This window comes from Bubalus bubalis, chromosome 2, assembly GCF_019923935.1.
Source record: "Bubalus bubalis isolate 160015118507 breed Murrah chromosome 2, NDDB_SH_1, whole genome shotgun sequence".
NCBI lineage: Eukaryota > Metazoa > Chordata > Mammalia > Artiodactyla > Bovidae > Bubalus > Bubalus bubalis.
In genome coordinates, this window is record NC_059158.1 from 69,747,843 (window position 1) to 69,758,843 (window position 11,001).

At 37.8% G+C, this 11,001-nt stretch overlaps 1 long non-coding RNA gene across 6 annotated transcripts in view; it reads left to right on the forward strand.

The window, feature by feature from the left end:
- The window catches only part of LOC112581569, a 144,931-nt gene extending 137,216 nt beyond the window's left edge, over positions 1–7,715 (forward strand). For all 6 annotated transcript variants that reach the window (XR_006546887.1, XR_006546885.1, XR_006546880.1 and 3 more), the window contains 2 exons: positions 2,275–2,397; positions 7,655–7,715. This is a non-coding gene — a long non-coding RNA (uncharacterized LOC112581569). The remainder of the gene's footprint in view (positions 1–2,274; positions 2,398–7,654) is intronic.
- Positions 7,716–11,001: the final 3,286 nt, after the last annotated feature.

The following is an 11,001-nucleotide window of genomic DNA, read 5'->3' on the forward strand; positions in this document are numbered from 1 at the left end:
CCACAATATTATATGTGAATACGTGTATAAATCATGGCAAACTAAATGCATAAATAATTCCTATCATGATACAGTGAGTTCAGTTAGATCTCATTTATTACGTGGTCTTAAGATAAAATGTTTCAGAAATAAAATTAAAAGAGAATTTTCTACATATTTGGTTTTAAAAATTCTTCACAGGTTGAGAATAATAATTATGTCTATATCAAAGATAGGCTGATAAACTAATTTGGAAGGATCTTAATTCTTTACTAAAACCAGAAGTAAAAAAAAAAAAAGCTCATTTAAAATACTGTGTGAAACCAATTCATATTTCTTATCATATTTCACTTTTTTGTGGAGCAGAAGAAACTATAATTTGGGCTAAGTTCTTAGGAATAGAAGTCAAAACATTTATTACATTTTATGGAAATAGAAATGTGTGTTTGAGTATTATATTTTCTAAAATTTTTTCTTTCAAGTACAAATAAATATTTATCTCTCCAAAAGGTACTGTTAATTTTCCTCTGCCCTTCTCTTTGAAGAAACCTATGGCTCACTGCAAAATCTGATGCTTTGACTTTGGAATTTCAGTCTCATAGCTATCCTGTGTCGGAGAAGGCAATGGCACCCCACTCCAGTACTCTTGCCTGGAAAATCCCATGGATGGAGGAGCCTGGTAGGCTGCAGTCCATGGGGTCGCAAAGAGTCAGATATGACTGAGTGACTTCACTTTCACTTTTCACTTTCATGCATTGGAGAAAGAAATGGCAACCCACTCCAGTGTTCTTGCCTGGAGAATCCCAGGGATGGCGGAGCCTGGTGGGCTGCTGTCTATGGGGTCGCACAGAGTCAGACACGACTGAAGCAACTTAGCAGGAGCAGCAGTAGCAGCAACTATCCTGCGTGCTTGTTTAAACACTTGTTTATAAAGATGTTTGGCTGCTACCATATGTTAACTTCACAGTGGGCAAAGCTGTCAGTCAGTTAGACTGCCCTATTTTTTTCCAGTCTATTTTTTCAAGTTGCAAATTCTAAATAAGTAGTCTGTTAAATTATTTCACATAATTTAAAAATAGCATGTCATTACCATCAACCACCAAGTAGAATGATTTAATTTTAAATCCCTTCTCCATTCACTTACTGAAGAAATGATTCTGTGATCAATTTGACCTTTCACCAGCATAATTGCCAAGTAATTAACAATGATAAATGATTACCATCTACATTTTAAGTAATCATTAAAGGATGGCATACACTTGGTACAAGCCAGGAACTGTTTTTCTACTTATTTCACCCATTCAGTGCATACTTTTGAAATGTCTATTATGTGCCAAAATCGTCCTCAAGTTTATTTTCCTAAGCTAAATGATAGAAATAAGTGATATATTAGAAGGTATTAAGTGGTACAGAAAATAATAAAAGTTGGAAAGGGGAACTTGGAATATGTATGTGAGATTTAGAGGGTACAATTATAAGTAGGATGCTCAGAAAAGATGAGTGAGATATGTGGGCTTCTGGAGGAGGTACAGCTGACCTACCATCCTGACTTGTCTGGGACTAATGGTTTCCCAGGATGCATCCTGTTGCTAAAACCAGGGCCGTCCCAGCCTAGGCAAACCAGACAATTGACTACCTGAGGTGTGTTCCAGATAGAGGAAGAAGACAAAGGTCCTGAGAGGAGGGCATGTCTGGCAGTTTCAGCGACTAGTAAGGAGGCCAGTGTGGCTAGAGAGATGAGTTCTGTCATGGGAAGGGATCTCATCGTTCAGGGCCTGGTCATGGATGCCATGCCACCTGAACCCACTCCTCAGCCTTGATGCACTCAACCCCAGATGCTGCTGATAGGCTTGCCCATGTTCTTTTCAGGGGTCTTGCCATCAGCTGTAAAGACTTGCCTCCTCCAAGTTGGTGTTTCTTTGAGGGAGCAGCCCATGACTAATGATAACTGGCTAAGATGGGACTACAATGGCCTGGCCCCCTGTCCTCAACCTGGCTCAACTCAGCCTAGACTTCCCCCTAAAATTGATTGAGGGCTCATCTGTAACCAACTGCAATTCAGCTTTTCCCTTCACCTCAGTTCCTTACCCTGGTGCCTCCAATGGTAAAGAATCTGCCTACAGTGCAGGAGATGCATGTTCGATCCCTGAGTAAGGAAGATGCCCTGGAGAGGAAAATGGCTACCCCTCCCATATTCTTGCCTGAGGAATCCCATGGACAGAGGAGTCTGGTGGGCTACAGTCCATGGGGTCACAAAGAGTCGAACACAACTAACAATTTCACTTTTCTTTTCAGTTCCTTACAGGTGGGTTTCCTGAGAGCACTCCTCAGTAAGCTTTCCAGCTGCGTCTGCATTGTAGTATCTGTGTCGAACAAACCCAAGCTAAGACGGGACTTGAAAGTGATTTTGAGAGACAGGTAAAACCTCTGAAGGCTTTTGAAAGAAACTGAAACTGGAAATAGTTTCTCTTCTCTCTCTCTCATTAGTCATAAAAGAGTACAGAACTTTCTTAGTTGCCTATTTCAGATTTTTCTTCTGAACTTTGTTGTGGTTATTGCAGAGGGTGGGAGAACTGGGCTATAACCCAAGTGGAAATTGTAGATTTGCTGAATGGTTGGCTTTCCCCCTTTGTTTCAACATGTGAGCAGTGGGAGGACCAACTCCTCAGCTGATGCAGAGAATCCATATATTCCTATAGATGAGTTACATCACACATTGAATTCCATTGTGTTGTTGGGACTGCGGTGGCTGTTTTAAATAAAGTAGGTACACCAAAGTGAAACAAGCAAAAGGGAAATCTTTGCCCTCAAGGATTTTATTCTACTCTCTCTGATCCACTTTATTGAAACTGTTCAATAATAAATGGCTTACTCCAGCATACCTCAGGACCTTAATTTCCTGCGGGGCCAGCAGTAGTAGGTTGTGGTTGGGGAGATGAGGAAATATCAAATGGGAAAACAATGATCTCCTTTCTAGTCACACACAGCCACTTAAATGTCCAGCTACCCAGGACATGTATTAGGTGTATTTATTATGTCCAGCATTTCATATTTCAGGCTTCACTGTAGAGTTTCTAGGCCAATAATAGGCTCCAAATTCATATTGCGTAGGAAAACAATGACTAGGAAAATATTAAGTAGATGGTAGCTCCATTCTTCATCTTGTGTATGAAGAGGCCCTTTGTCCCACAGTTCAAATGTTGTTTTTAACAAACTTGTTCAGTGTAAAAGTCTTCCTGACATATGAATTTTTCCTGAGGATGTGTGAATTTTCCATATGATTAAAATTTTTTAGAGATGGACTACGGTTAATTGTGTTTATGGTCTGTGTGTACAGTCTTAGCTATTCAGATTCAGAAATGAAAAAAAAAGGGATGTTTTGCTTGATAAACATTTATAAAGCTGTGAAAAGTACAGTTCTTTGAAAGTAGATCTGAATGTATTCCTGACTCTAAAACTGCTTCAGATGTGACAGGCCTTAGAGGGGAGAGGTCCTGTAACACAATGAAGTTCTAAAAAAATCAAGCAGGTTTTGAATGAATCTTTCACGTGCATTTTTAAAAAACAATTGTATTTATTTGTTTTTGACTGTGCTGCATTGTCATTGCTGTGCAGGCTTCCCTCTAGTTTGGGCAAGCGAGGGCCACTCTCTTGCGCTGCATGGGCTTCTCACTATGGGGTTTCTCTTGTTGCAGAGCGGGAGCTCTAGGGTGCATGAGTTTCATCAGTTATGGCTCCAGGGCTTATTTGCTCTGCAGCAAGTGGGAGCCTCCTGGATGAGGGATTGAACTTGTGTCTCCTGCATTGGCAGGCAGACTCTTTACCACTGAGTGACCAGGGAATCCCCTCTTCCACATGAATTGAATTTAAAAAGTGGGCGGTGGTGGGGACCCAACTGTGGATTCTGGGGCTCACTAAACAGATCTACAGTCTCTAATAAATCCCTTAATCCTTCAGAGCCTTGGCTACCTTATCAATTTAATAGGACTGGTTCCTACTCTGTCTGTCTCTAAGAGAGAACCCTAAGAGATGCAGATTCTATCCCTGGGTCAGAAAAATCCCCTGGAGGAGGACATGACTCCCCACTCCAGTATTCTTGCCTGGAGAATCCCAGGGACCAAGGAGCCTGGTGGGCTACAGTCCATAGGGTCGCAAAGAGTTATATACGACTGCAGCGACTTAGCATGTATGCCTGCTGTCTATCTCAGAACTGGGTACACGTATTCATAGATGTGAGCATGACTTGGAAACCATTCTTATTCCCATTATTTGCCTTATTAACCAACTACTTCAGCTGAAAATGATGATGTAGAAGGAAAGGCGAAGACAGGGTAATCCGTAGTTCTTTTCCTTTTTACTCCTTCCTTACATATCAGTACGCCCAGAGTACACAGTGGGGGAAGGATGCATGAGTATCAAGAAGTGAAGTAAAAACAGTTGAGTTAGCTTTGTGCAGTATTTCCACTGTCCTGTTAAGAATAGAATGTGCAAATTGTGTCATTTCTGTGATTCTGCATACATTAAATGCTCTATTTCTGTTTGAAACTGACATTGCACAACATAAGATGAATGGTAAAATGCACACTAATTATTAAAAGTTTTGATTTTTCTTTCTGTTGGATGATGTTAAATGTCAAACAAAAACATACAAATTAAAAGAGAGAGCAAGGGAAAAAAGGAAAAACTTTATTTTAGCAACCTTAATAGTACTTTTTTCCTGCTTTCCAACAAAGAATCCTTCATTTTTATTTTGCACTAGGCCCCACAAATTATGTAGCTGGCTTTCAGTATGTGTGTGTCTGTATGACAAAGAGAAAGAGAAGTAGGGAAAGATAAAGAGAGAAAGCACATATGCAAGTGTGTCCACTCAGAAGCTGTATATAAACCTACTATGTGCCAGGCATGTGCCTCTGTGTTAGGCTCTGATGCAGAAGTGAAGAACACAGACTACATTTAGCTGCTGGAGAGTGATGAACCAGATTTGACACTTGTTGAAATAACAGGAGAACCTTCAAGTGAAAACAGTCTAAAAAACAGCTGGCCATGTATGTGTGGTGTTTTTAAAAGACATGTAGGTAAACATATCAATTTGAAAGTCATTTGCATAGAACCTGGGTCTCCCGCATGGTAGTCAGATGGTTTACCGTCTGAGCCACCAGGGAAGTCATAGAAACAATAGATGTTATAATAACAGTGAAAAGATAAAACATATAAGGATAAACTTTAAAATAACTGTGTACCATTTACATGAAAAACACTACTGAAAGACACAAAAGAAGACTTTAAATCAAAAACATTCTATGTTCTTGATGGAAATAATCAGCATAATAAAAATGTCAAATCTTCCTAAATTAATCTGTAAATTAAACCTGATCCCAATCTGTATAACAATAAGAATGTTTAAATTTTAGAACTAGACAAGCTGATTCTAAACTTTCTATGTAAAAATACATAAGCAAGAATAAAGAGGAAAATTTCAGAAAACAAGGAAAATGAGAGAGGATTCCCTATTATATAAAAGTACTCCCTGTTTAAAAGTACACTAATTAAACTAGGTTGGAGCATGTTCATCAGTAAAACACAATAGAATGTCCAGAAATAGACCAAAAAATGCAAGGAAGTGATTTAAAAAAAAAACCCAGCATTTCAAATTAAGGAGGAAAGTAAAATTATTCAACAAATGGTTTTGCGGTGAGTGGATAGCAGTTGGGAAAAAATAAAACTTGGATTCCTACCTTACACTTGGCATGTAAATGAGTTCAAAATAGATCAAAGATCTAGACATAAAAATAAACCCATAAAAGTACAAATGTAAAACTTGGGAAATTTTGCTTTAAATATCAGCATGGGAAGGGTTTTACAAGTATAACATAAAACACAGAAGCCATAAAGCAATGATCGGTGAATTTGTTTCCATAATAATCAGAAATTTTATAGGAAACAAAACACAACATATCTAACACAAACTAAAATTTGAGAATATATGCAACACATATTAGAAGCAAATTCCTATAATTCGTAGGAAAAAAGGCCAACTATTCATACAAAATAGGAGTAAGGGGGGGAAAGGAATGAAAAAGTAGTTTATTAAGAAGGAAATACAAATTGCTCTTAAATGTATACCAATCCTCACCCAGTTATATACTACCTTAGAAGCTACATTTCACTTATCAGACTGGCGAAAAAAAAAAAAAAAATTATAATAGAGTTACCAAGCATTGCTGGAGGGGTTATAATTGGAATAACCTCAATAAAAGGCAGTCAGTTTCACAGGAGTCAGTTAAAATAACAAATGCACATACTCTTACTCTTCATAGAGAAAGCAAGGGAATTCCAGAAAATCCTCTACTTGGGCTTCATTAAATACACTAAAGCCTTTGACTGTATGGATCACAATAAACTGTGGAAAATTCAAAAAGAGATAGAAATACCAGACCACCTTACCTGTCTCCTGAGAAATCTGTATGCAGATCATGAAGCAACTGTTAGAACTGGACATGGAACAACAGACTGGTTCAAAATTGGGAAAATCAAAGCTATATATTGTCATCCTGTTTATTTAACTTATATGCAGAGTACATCATGCAAAATGCTAGGCTGGATGAATCCCAAGCTGGAATCTAGATTGCAGGGAGAAATATCAATAACCTCAGATATGCAGATGATACCACTGTAATGGAAGAAAGCAAAGAGAAACTAAAGAGCCTCTTGATGAGGATGAGAGAGGAGAGGGGAAAAGCTGGTTTAAAACTCAACACTCAAAAAACTAAGATCATGGCACAGTGACAGATATTATTTTCTTGGGCTCCAAAATCATTGAAGATTGTGATTGCAGCCATGAAATTAAAAGGCGTTTGCTCCTTGGAAGGAAAGCTATGACAAACCTAGACAGCATATTAAAAAGCAAAGACATTACTTTGCAAACAAAGGTCTGTCTACTCAAAGTTTTGGTTTTTCTAATAGTCATGTACAGATGTGAGAGCTGGACCATGAAGAAGGCTGAACACCGAAGAATCAATGTTTTTGAACTGTGGTGCTGGAGAAGACCCTTGAGAGTCCCTTGGACTGCAAGGAGATCCAACCAGTCAGACCTAAAGGAAATCATCCCTGAATATTCATTGAAAAGACTTATGCTAAAACTTCAGCTCCAATACTTTGGCCACCTGGATGGGGAAGGGGTTAATCATTGGGAAAGACCTTGATGCTGGGAAAGATTGAAGGCAGGAGAAGTGGGTGACAGAGCATAAGATAGTTGGACGGCATCATTGATACAATGGACATGGATTTGAGCAAATTCAGGGAGACAGTGAAAGCCAGAAAAGTCTGGCGTGCTGCCATCTGTGGGGTCCCGAAGAGTTAGACACAACTGAGTGACTGAACAGCAATACTCTTAGCAATTCTAGTCCTAAGTACCTATTCTGTAAGCACAAAATGATGTTTATAAAAGATTGTAGTATACTTAAAGCAGACTAAATGTTTAGCATTTGAAGACTGGTTTGAAAAATATATATTTAAATAATTAAATTCAATGTGTCTCATGTATACTGGTAAAAGATCTCCAAAATCTATTAAGTGCAAAAAGTAATGTGTAGAACAGGGTACACAGCATATTAACATGTGGGGGGAAATTATATGTATTATATATATAATATAATTATACATATTATAATTACAGGCTTTCCTGATGGCCCAGCAGTAAAATATCTGCCTGCAATGCAGGAGATGCACGAGACACAGGTTTGATCCCTGGGTCAGGAAGATTCCCTGGGTCAGGAAGATTCCCTGGAGGAGGAAATGGAAACCCACTCCAGTATTCTTGCCTGGAGAATCCCATGGAGAGAGGAGCCTGGTGGACTACAGTCCATATGTTGATAACACACACAGCCTATTCCGAGAAGGTTCTGCAAGAGACTATAATCATGGTTGCCTCCTAGGAGATAAATTGGATGAGTTTGGGTCAAGGAGAAAAATAGATTTTTTTTTCCCACTTAAAATTACTTTGTACTTTTGAATTTGATACTATGTACATTACTCAGAAAAAAAAAATGTAGATTAAGAGAGTCAATGTTTAAAACCAGTGAAAGATTTGAAATAGGTTAGATCTCTGAGTGTAACGATATTAACATAAGAAAGCAAAAGGCCGTGACAAATACCTATTTGAAGGAGGGAGATGTATCAGCTAGACACTATAGCAAAATGGACTAAGAAATAGAAAACAATAAAACAGTGTCACAGACAATGAAAGAATAGTGTTTGAAAAGGAAAAGATCTATATATTTAACTATAAAATAGCTATAATACTTTGTATATTAATATATGCAAAAAAGGATGGCGTATTAGAAAAGATCAGTATACTTAACATAGATCAAGAAAAAACAATATTCTAATAGAAAAATGATCAAAGAACATGAATGGATAATTCCTAAAACAAGAAAATACAAATTTCCAGTAAATGTATTAACTTGTAATTCTGGAAATTCAAATTAAACATAGAGGAAATGTTTGACTATACACTTAGAAAATTTTTCTTAAATTTAATGCAATTCTCAGTGCTAATGGAAACATCTACTGAGACACTTATTTGGAAAGCAGTTTGTCAATATGTATCAAGCAACTTTGTAATTGTTAACAAATTTGATACTGCAGTTTCTACTTCCAGGAATTTCTACCAAGGAAATAATCAGAGTGATATAATGCTAATGTTATTTTACAACATTATATCAGATGGCAAAACGGAAGTTAATCTCAATGTTCATCAGCGGGTCAATATTCTCGATGTCTCCTTCCTCCAGTTTTACAGCCTTCCAGTTAAGCCTCCTTCTTCCTGCTAGGGTGTTCTTTCTAAATTATACACATAGTAAAAAGAAGAAAAAAGAAGGAGGAGAATCCTTCAGCACTTTGTTGAATGCTGGTAACAGTCCAGACTCCTTGGAAAGTTTAGAGTCTTCTGTGATTTTGTATTGCTTTTCATTCTGGCCTTAATGGTCAACTTGTGTTTTCTGTCTCATGCAAACTGACCTGTTTTTAGTACCCTCGACTCACTTGAATGTTTAATGCTCATGTGTTTAGCCTGCCTTGAATGATGCCTGAGTCTGCACACAGTCACCTAATCAACATACACTGTCTTTCAAAAACTCAAGTGTAGAATCTTTCCTGATTCCCCTTCTCCTACTTCCAACCCCCTCCTCCCCCACCCCCACCAGACAGAAGTGATCACTCCCTCATTAGTGCTTTATTTCATTTTGTTGTGTGTCTTCTTTGATAAGTAAACTGTAAACCACTTGACATCAGAGAATTCTCTTTTTATTTTCAGGACCTAGTTTAACATTTGTAGATTTTAAAAAAAGAAGGGAATGAGTTATCAAATACTACATAGAGGGAAAAGAGGAAGAAAATTCATTGAATATAAGCAGTCATTGTTAACTCTGAAAGAACTGTTTCAGTTGATTAGCTGAAAGGCAGCAAGTAGTGAATGAATAGAGAACAAATAATCATTTCAAGTCTAGATGATTTCATTTTTTCCCAAGAGATTTATTATTGAATGGAAGGGGAAAGAAAGATAATAACTTAAAAAAATTATTTGAATTTTGTTTTTTATAAATAAATAGAAATGTAAGTACGTTTGCAGGCAAAGAAGAAGAAACTACAGCCAAATGAAAGTTCTGTCACATGGCAAGATTAGTCTGATATTAAAATACGAGTATAGTGAGTGACCAGAGAAGGCAATGGCACCCCACTCCAGTACTCTTGCCTGGAAAATCCCATGGACAGAGGAGCCTGGTAGGCTGCAGTCCATGGGGTCGCTGAGAGTCGGACACGACTGAGCGACTTCACTTTCACTTTTCACTTTCATACATTGGAGATGGAAATGGCAACCCACTGCAGTGTTCTTGCCTGGAGAATCCCAGGGACGGGGGAGCCTGGTGGGCTGCCATCTATGGGGTCACACAGAGTCGGACACAACTGAGGTGACTTAGTAGTAGTAGTATAGTGAGTGACTCCATAGTTTGTGCATTACATTTATTATTGGTAAGTAGGATGAGGAACTCTTGTTGGCTCTGTCATTTTCCCAACCCTACTCCCAGCCGCCCCCAAAGGAAGAACTACTAATCAGATCAGTCTAACATTTGATAGTACCAGTCAGGTTCAGAGTCAGTGATTATGAACCCTGCGGGTTTTATGTATCTTCTTGTCTACTTGGTGCTAGGTATGTGGAACAAACAAGCTTTCTCTTCCTTTCTTCCTAGCAATATCATATGACTATTTCTATATCTGTTAACCTTTTATATTTTCCATCTGCTTATCTTCTGTAAAATTTCTTCAGATCTGTCCTTTAAATTTACCAATATTTTTATTCCACTGTGCATAATATGTGTTTTAACTAATCAATTGAGACTTTTTTAACAGTTGTATTTTTAAAAATTTGTATTGGAATATAGCTGAATTATAATGTTGTGTTAGTTTCTGCTGTAGAGCAAAGTGAATCAGTTGTATGTATGCATGTACCTTTTTTTAAGATTCTTTTCCCACATAGGTTATTATAGAGCATTGCGTACAGTTCTATTTCTATCTCGTAAAGTTTTGTCTGTTTTTTTCCCCCCAAATGTTTCTGGTTTTAGATGTGAAGCCTCTGATTACTTACTCACCTTATTTATCATTTTTTAATTTTTCAACATGTTATAGTAAATTTTTTGTTTGTTCGGTAACATGAATATTTGAAACTTTTGGGAGACTAGATCTGATGTTTGCTGCTTCTGATTCTCTTATGCATTTGTTTGATTATATGTTTCTTATACTGATTGATTTAGTTGATATTAATTTGTGGGATTCTCAAAGTTTTAAACAAAAGATGTGTTTCTCCAAAAATCCTCTTCTGTGTCAAACCACATGTGCCACTGACCTGGGACCACTGGAACTCCTTTTTAGGTCTCCAGCTTCAGGAGAGAGCTGATCTCCTTTAGGTCCCTGTTTTGTCCCTAGGTTGCTCCTCTGGGTGCTGGCAACCAGCACCAGGTGCTGTGT